This window comes from Myotis brandtii, unplaced genomic scaffold (genome assembly GCF_000412655.1).
Source record: "Myotis brandtii unplaced genomic scaffold, ASM41265v1 scaffold110, whole genome shotgun sequence".
NCBI lineage: Eukaryota > Metazoa > Chordata > Mammalia > Chiroptera > Vespertilionidae > Myotis > Myotis brandtii.
The window spans coordinates 1,736-11,060 of record NW_005353753.1 but is presented as its reverse complement, the minus strand read 5'-3'; the positions used below and the strand labels follow the sequence as shown (position 1 = coordinate 11,060).

Genomic DNA, 9,325 nt, shown 5'->3' with positions numbered 1-9,325 from the left:
GAGCTTGGCAGTATTCCCCTTTTAGACTATTGCTATGGCACCAAGAGCATCTATTCTACCTTGTCAACATCTTCCCCCATGCCAACCCTGGTTCCCCAGTTCCAAGCACACATTCATTCACAAACCCCTATTCTATTGTTTACAAATAATCTGTTGGCATTCTCTCCCTCAATTATATCTATATTTTTTAAAAGAGAGAAAAAAGGAACATATGTAATACTTTCAACAATAAAGATTTTTTTTAAAAAAAAGGAGAAGGAGGAGAGAGAGGGAAGGAAAAGGAGGGAGGATTCTCCACTCATAACCACCCATATCAGTGGTGTAGCGGCATCTCTGACATTCTCTGACTTGGTTTGGTTCCATTACTGCTGGTGGCCTCTGCTGATGTGCTGTCTCAATATAGACTGTCTGTGGTTTTTCTGAGTTGGCGTGCAGCTCACTGTGTCCTGTTCATCTGTAAGAACTCTTCTAAAAGTAACACTCATTTTCCTTCGGCTCTTTCCTTCTTGTAAGCTACATTTTTATTGTGTAATGATCACTTGGTCAACTTTGAATCTTCTGCTTCCTCCTCTGAACTCTGTTTTCCTTCATATGGAATCATAGGAACTATTGAGGTCTTTCAAGTGTTGTAGAGAACAAGGCTGGGAATTCTTTCCTTGCCAGATCCACTACCCATGCTAGAAACGTCTGCACAAATAAACACTGAACCTTCTAAAATCTCTGAAAGAACAGTAGTCATCAGTGCTTAGAATGCAACAGTTACAACTCTAAGTGATGCTGAACTCCTTCACCATAGTCTGTTTAACTGGACTAAGGAAACATGTTGGGCCCAAAGATTTCATGTCTCAGCAAGCATCCAGCCAGGGAGTAGATAGACCAGTTTCCCCCCTTTGTGGACATTCCCAACATCTAATTCTGTGGGAGTCTTTCCATTATTTTAGGTAGGAGAATCCCTTCTTCTCCTCCATGGGGAGGGAAGGTATAATCCTTCATTGCTAAAACTAAGCTCCCCTTAGGATGCAAATCCCCAGTGGCCCTCTATTTTATGACTCCTCTCTAACTCTGAGAAGTGAAGGATGATTATGTTTGGGGTGGTTGTGTTGGCTGTACTGCATTTAGTAAGTACTGGCCAGGACTAGGAGAGAGAATTCAATTGCTTTCATCTCTCTTTACAATGGGGGTTCTTAATGCATCTTTAATTTTATTTGTGCATTCCTGTCCCAATTATATGGTAAATTTTATTACTGCATAGAGGAGGGTGCCAACTTAGACCAGTAGAAGGGAGGAAGAGTCAATGTAAAAGAGAAGATAGTGGCCTCGGTGTTGATCATCCTCCAGATTGATGTGTCTGGTTGAAAACATTTGCCAAACCCTGATTTAAATTCACTTCCCGCCTGGCCTTCTGAAGATGTTCCAAAATGAAATGTCATAGAACTTTCAGCAGCAGTGTCAGTTCTGATGAGACTCCTTCCACTTTCCTTACTGGTTTTCCTTACTGGCTCAGTATATAGGAACAAGTCAAAAATCCCAAATGAACACAAGAATTCTACTGAGGTATTCCAGAATGACCTCATGAAACTTTTAGATTCTTGCCACATTAATCCTAGTACCTCTTTAAGGATACATTGAAAGAAGAATGGGAACAGGGAGTCAAGGTACAAGCCAATACAGACACTCTTCCACAGCCTTCCCTCAGAATTGTAGTCCAGAAGTTAATAGGATGTTCTGTTTATCCTATCCTGGAAGTACATCTACTGCTCCATCCCAGAGGCCACAGATCATGGCTATATCCACATCAAGGAGCAGGTGGCATTTGTGTGCCACTATGACCTAGACGACATGGACATCTTTTGGCTCCAGGCACTCAGTGAAGACCTTGCAGAAATGGGTTGTGAGCCAATTGATGAGAATCTTATGGAAAAGACAGAAGTCCTGGAATGCCAATGACATGAAAATATGAACCATGCTATTGAGACAGAGGAAGGACTAGGCATAGAGTATGATGAAGATGTGATCTGTGATTTGTCCTGGTCTCCAGACAGTGAAGAGAATGACATAGTGTTCTGTGATAAGCATAACACCCCTGTATGTCCCCTGGGGAGACTTTTTGCTGCCTACCTGGGAGTCTCTCCTCTGCCTTCACATCCCTACTACATCATCAGGTTACACCCTGGGCCAGTAACCTTGCCCTGATATGGCATCCTTACAGTGCCAGAAGGCAGCTGGATGGCTCGCTCCTATGTCCTGGGCATTCATTCCCAAAGCCTGTTATGTCCAAGGGAAGGTGGAGCCAGGAAGACCACAAGGACAGGGAATAAATGAGCTCATGTCAGCTGTGCACTGTAGATTCCAGAGGTCAGCACTGGTTGTCCTGAAAGAATGGAACCAATCGCAATGATCTCCCACATCTCACCTGTTGGTGGGCCTTAGTCTGCTACCAGTGCAAGATAAAGACAGGGGCTTGCCTTCAGTGCTCAGTGAAAAGCTGCATCACTGATTTCCATGTTGTCTGTGCCTTTGAGCACAGCCAAGAGATGAAGACCATCCTAGATGAGGGGGATGAAGTGAAGTTTAAGTCTTTCTACCTCAAGCACAGCCAAAACAGACAGAATCTCAGGAGACCCAGTACCCCCTGTACAGGGCTGCAGAGCAGAGCCAGGCCAAAAGCAAGAAGACCAACCCGCAAGCACAGAAGCTTTGGGAACTGGAGACGTTCTATACCCTGGTCAGTGTGGAGATGTGGCCACAGAACTAGGCTGCCCACAGTACCTGTGGACTTTATAACTACTGGAAACTGAAGAGGAAAAGTAACTGCAATAAGCCATTATTTCCTCTGAAGGAGGATAAAGAAAAAGGCCTAGTGCAGCCAAAGGCAGAAAGTATTCATACTCGCATGAGAATGCTTATGCATCTTCAGCAAGACCTAGAGTGGAGCCGAAATCTGTGCTACATGATGAGCAGGTGAGAGAAGCTGAAGCTGCCATACAACAAAGTATAGTAATAGATCTTCGGCTTCTTTTTTTAAAAAATATGTTTGATTTTTTACAGAGAGGAAGAGAGAGGGATAGAGAGTTAGAAACATCGATGAGAGAGAAACATCGATCAGCTGCCTCCTGCAGGCCTCCTGCTGGGGATGTGCTCACAACCCAGGTACATGCCCTTGACTGGAATTGAACCCGGGACCCTTCAGTCTGCAGGCCGACGCTCTATCCACTGAGCCAAACCGGTCAGGGCAGATCTTCAGCTTCTTAACCAGGAAATGGCTGAAAGACTTCCTTTGACAAGTACATGAGAAAGCTCATGGTTTTACCACTACCAAGAAATACCTTAAATTTACAAATGCCCAGATCAGCCCCAGAAGACTGCTGAAACAGCTCCACATGGACCCCTCTCTCCTGACAGCAACTCCTCTGTTCACAATATGGGGAGCATGCAAGTGCCCAAGAATCATTAGAAATGAGAATGATAGCGTACCCAAGGCATCCATTAGAAAGCGAGAATAACCATTTGCTGACTGGTGGGCTTTTCTAGGAATGAATCACAGGATCCCAGTCCTGCTTGGACAACTCCATCTCTGGAGTTCTATCATGGGCAGTCACTGGGAAAACCCCTGGTCCTCCAGGCTTCCCTGCATGGACAGTCCTTAATTGGGAATGGGAAAAATTAGCCTAACTCCAAGTTTGCCAAATCCAATGGCATGGAGGGGAGCTGGTCTGGGGAGATGACCCCAAAAGACAGCACAAGGGAGATGTTATGTGGCCAGGATTCCATGTTCAGTTCCCACTGGGGCAGCTTTAGAAAACCTATTGTGGAACTCTTCAGCAGGAGTCCATCAACATGTGAGTGAGGACCACAGAGGGCCTCCAGGGCTGTGGGAAGACAACCAAGAATGCTAACCACAGGGAGTATCTCAGGGGCAAGCAGCTTGTCAAGCATTCTGAAGGGAAAGCTCCATACCAGGAAAACAATGGGTATTGTCCAGATTTGGAGCTGAGGGATTCAGGAGCAGAAAGTGATGGGAATAAAGAGAAAGTGAGGGTAAGGAGAGAGACCTGAGACAGGGAGAATCCTCCCATGACCCTAGACGGGATTGCCATGGTAAAAGCAAGACATATCTCCTCTCCCACAGCTCAGTGCAAAGGTGAATAACAACTTCCAAGGATAACTCAATCTTTGCCTTTGCCTCACATGTTGGGGAAAACCTATACACCAAAAGAATTCTGACATATGTTGGGGAGAAATTTTGCTGAAAAGAATAGAAAGAAAGAATAGAAAGAAAGAAATAGTACATTTAAGTTTTTAAAATATCCTTGATAGCCACTCCACAGGTTTTAGAACCTGTTTATTGGTCCTGGTTGACCACCTCGAAGGCTGAGGTAGTGTCCCACCTGCTTTTCTATAGCCTAGAGGCCCTGGTGAGTGTTGAGGGAGAAAAGTGGAGTGGAAAGGACCTCAGCTGGTCCATGTGTATCCTTCATTGAAGGTTACCAGTTCTGCTCTCTATTTTGGGATTTTCCTAAATGTTCCATATCATTTCATTTAATTGTTAAGGGACTTTAGTTCTGAAAGGGAATTCACTTGGTCTTTGGATTTTTTTTCAGAATGTATCAGGAATTCCTGGATAATCCCTAGCCCCGTGGTGGGCAAACTGCGGCTCGAGCCACATGTGGCTCTTTGGCCCCTTGAGTGTGGCTCTTCCTAAGCCTTAGGAGTACCCTAATTAAGTTAATAACAATGTACCTACCTATATAGTTTAAGTTTAAAAAATTTGGCTCTCAAAAGAAATTTCAATCTTTGTACTCTTGATATTTGGCTCTGTTGACTAATGAGATTGCCAACCACTGCCCTAGCCTATTCAACAGTGTTGGGGTCCATTTCTATTGGCTCTGTTGATAAGGCCTTTTCTCTACAGAATTTGTCCTTGCCTGTCTCTGGAATAAGTTCTTCAACCTCCCAACTTCTGCCTGCTTACTACTCTCTAATCTGGTAATAGTGGGTGCAGATCTTAATGAGAATGAGAGTTTTGCTGTTTTAACTTTTCTATCCAATGTAACGACTGAAACGTGGTGAAAAGGTTAGAAGCTACACATTCAGCTCCATGAAAGAAACTGGTTTTTGTCTCAAACAACACATTTTGAACTTGATGACATATGGTTCTTTTTTTGTTTGATTGCTGGGTAAATGTTATTCTTTTATTTATTCATTACTATTTTTTATTCATTTTGTTACCTACTAGTGAGAGACCTTCTGTGGCCCAGCTTCATTTTGCCATTTTAGCCTAAAATATATAATATTTTAATATAACTTTATCTTTATGGCATAAGAAACTCATGTTTATAAACACATACACTATATGTAAGAAAAAAACTGTGATTATACCATGAGGTGATCATCATTAATTGTATTTTTATGTAGTATTTTTCTATAATATAAAGAACTTTTAATATATGTAATTGTGTTTTATTAAACTTTCTATAGTATATGTATATATTATTTTAACACATTATATGGTTTTTGTTTCTTACCCTTTTCTCACTTTAATTCACTTTTAAAATACATTTCACTTTCAAAATTGAGCTATCAGCTATTAAAGTGAGTATACATTGTTTTGGGATGAACTTATTTGAAATGAACTTATATTGATACAATAATATTTAAAATAAATCCAAGACATTACATTTTATGAATCTAATACAATTATTTTCACCAGTGTATATTTAGATACTTTTTTTCAATGAGTCTTATTATAAACCATGACCTGATACACATGCTTATACATCATATTTTGTGGTATTGCTTTTATTTATTTCCTTCAAACAGAGTACAAGAAATAAGCTCCAAGGATAATTTGAGAAAGAATCACATTCAAACTGAGGCAGCAAACATAATCTTTCTTTAATTTCAGTTAGCCTACATGATTTGGGCACTCCTAGAATAACTATCTCTGGTTTCTACAAGAACTAACCTTTGGAGCTAAAAAAGACTGTGATAGAGTGTGTATAGTTATAGAATTCAATAAATTTCCAAATGAGTATATATTAATTGCTTTGTATCTTAAGCCCTCCTGACCAAGATCCTGAATTTTGTTTTCCTGAATTTTTTAAAAACTTACTAAACATCTGGTACTTGACTCATGTTTTGCAGGATCAGGAGACATCCAGCTTTAGTCTGATGATTAGTAATTTAAAGTGGCATTTAAAATTCTAAGACTGCACTTAAATGACCACAAAAGTACTGGGTAATACCAAAACTACTAGCCTAGTGAAGAATGATGTGTGGTATAGCTTTAACCCCTCAAAAAGTAGCAAAGTCATGATTTATTTCTTGTTTTGTTGGGATATTTCTCTTTCTCCCCAGCACTGTAGGCTGCAGAGAGGTGGGGAGGAAAGGGAAAGAGAGGAACTCATGAACTCATAAATTTGCTCTGATGTTTCTGTAAGGTCAACCCACAAACATTAACATCTGCTGGGACTTGGGTGGGACAGTTCTGAAGGGAAGTCGACAGAGAAAGGAAGGAGGGGCTATTGCTCAATCTTGCCATTTCTTGGCTACTAGTCCTGAGCACCAGCAATAGAACTTTGGCCAAGATACGGTTATTTTGATACTGCCCCAGAAATCTTAGAATTCACAGTGACCGGATGCACGTTTACTCCATTCCAGCTTATACTGAGTCATTGAACCATTACTGGTAGCAGTTCTAGAGTCATTTTATTAGAGTTTAGGTGCCTCACAGAAAGAAATGGCTTACATATTTCATTTGCTGGGAACAGAGTTCAATTCTCAAACCACAATGATGCTGGACAGGATCCTAAATTTCCATCTCTGAAGGAAAGCACCCACTTCTGACCCTGACTAAATCTTTTTTCCCTTTATTTTTACTCCATACTATTTTGAGGGCTTATCCTACATGTTTTCTGATCCCAAAATTCCAATACTCTGTAGAAATGCTTTGTAAAGTGGTTCTTGAATAGCTTCTGCAGTGAAGTCACAAGATAGGCAGATGCGTCAGAGTGCCTCTCCTGAGAATGTCATGTGCACTGATGCATCTTTGTCTTCCTGTTGACTCAACTAAAGCCAAGTTTGTTGCATGAACAAAGCAGGGAGGGAGAATTGAGAGACATGGATAAACACATAAGTTTGCCTCAAAGAACAGAAAGTAGTGATTACTCAGGAACACCTGCTTTTTCTAACCTATGATCTTCTGTTACCCAGAAAAACACTTCAGCTTCTCTCTCTCTCTCTCTCTCTCTCTCTCTCTCTCTCTCTCTCTCTCACACACACACACACACACACACACACACACACACACACCTCTTTGTTGTCAAGTTATTTGAAAAGTGTTAAGTTTTGGGTATAGTGTTTGATTTTTGGAATGCTCTTACTTAAACAGGGGCTGTGCAGAAAATACAATTTTTGGTTTGAAGTATCCTGAGATAAACTTTAAAAAGATAGCAACTGCAGGCAACCATTTACTGTCTTCACTAGCTGAGTATAGACAGAGACCCCCAGAAGCTAGTAACCTTTGAAGTCCTAGCAAAGGTCAGGGCTGTGCACCACCCAGTTAATTTAGACACCACCCAGTTAATCTAGATAATGGTAGCTAACGCATTATCCCAACCTTAGCTCACTGAATTCCTTAGATATTTGTGTAGATCCTTGTTGATTATTGTTGATCAGATACCCTGCCTATTCCTTGAAATTGTCTACAGATGAGCTAATCAGATACTCTGTCTATTCCTAGAAACTGTCTGCTGATCTGTGTGTCATTGAAATCTCCTTACCTAAGGCTACTCCAAGCTCAATAAAAGATTGGAGCGGCCTGAGCATCGGTGGAAGTCCTTCGGGACTTGCCCGCCTGGTCCCCCAATATTTCAAAATTATCTCGTGTCATTTCTCTCTTATTTGTGTGCGACCCCTCTTTCAGATACCGAACCCTACTCCACGCAGAATGTGGAGGGAGTCTTACACGACAAGCAACTACATTTAATAGAGCTAAAATTAAGATACAACTGCGATCCCATGAGATCGCTGAGTAGGCAAGACTTGCCATGCATGTGGAGAAGCTGTGGATGGAGAAAACAGCAGGTGTTTAAATGGGAGGCCCAAACTAAAAGACAGATGGCAGATACTTCAAGATAGAGACATTGACTTATACCAAGATGTTTCTCACATGCACAATTATCAGAGCTCTTCACTGTGTGTAATAGCAGGGTTGTATGAACTGCTATCACAAACAGACTCAAGAAATGCACTATGGGTCTCATTCAATAGTAGTTTATTTATTTCTGCCTGACACAACTAACCAGTGGCTGAATAGTTTGGTGTGGTGACAGGATGTTAGAGGTGCTGCCATATTCAACACATGGCTTCCATGTCTCAGATAATTTCCGTGCCAGTGGCCAGAAGCATGGAGAAGTACTTGTAGGAAGTCTTTAATAAATTAGGCCAAAATTACCACATATCACTCCCTCTAACATTCTATTGGTCAACACCCAGTCTCTAAAGGATTTGGGAAATAAGAGGACCCAGAAAGAAAAGGAGAGCATATGTTTTGATGAGCAGCTGATTGGTTCTGTCTCTTAGGATATAATTTATAGGGTTGGATAAAGATTTTCCCACACAATGCTGAGTAATACAGAGAGCAGATAATAATAGATAACATATTGAGTGTTCACAAGGTGTTAGGTACTATTCTATTGGGGTCCAACCCCAGCAGGTCCAGGGGTCCCCAAATGTGTGGATGGAGACAACACCCAGCAGGTCCAGGGGTCCCCAAATGTGTGGACGGAGACAACGTTCAGTTGATCAGCAGGATCTCTAGCAAGGATCTCCAGTCAAGTTCTGTCTTTTATTGTCTTGTTACATCTGTATTTATACCAGTTGATTTTAATCCTGTCAATTTCTATTCTAAAGGTTAGGGCGTTTCTTATCTCCATTCCAGGGAGTAAAGATTATGTAGGTTAAGGGTGATTGTTCGTAGTTAAAGTGATTAACTACCCGCCTGGCATTTAGTTAAGGGGTTTTATTCCCTCCCTAACTTCAGGGAAAAATCCCTACCTGGGGAAACAACCTTTCTTGGAGAGGTGACCTTGGTTAAAACACATAGCACCAAGAAGGTGAGCAAACATATTAAGAACAGTATGCCATATACGCCAGGTCCCTTGAAACATATGGTGTGCAGATGTTTCTTCCCTGCAGCGACTGAGTCAAGCAGCAAGGATGGACCTGCTTCCGGCAAATTCCCTTTTTTATTTTTTAAATGATAGCACATGTAAATCAGCGGCCATCTCTCAGATTGGGTTGTTTAAGACTCAGAAGAAGACTG

At 41.4% G+C, this 9,325-nt stretch overlaps 1 pseudogene; it reads left to right on the top strand.

Moving 5' to 3' along the window:
• The first annotated feature begins 1,418 nt into the window (after positions 1–1,418).
• LOC102243871 lies at positions 1,419–4,145 on the top strand (annotated as a pseudogene).
• Positions 4,146–9,325: the final 5,180 nt, after the last annotated feature.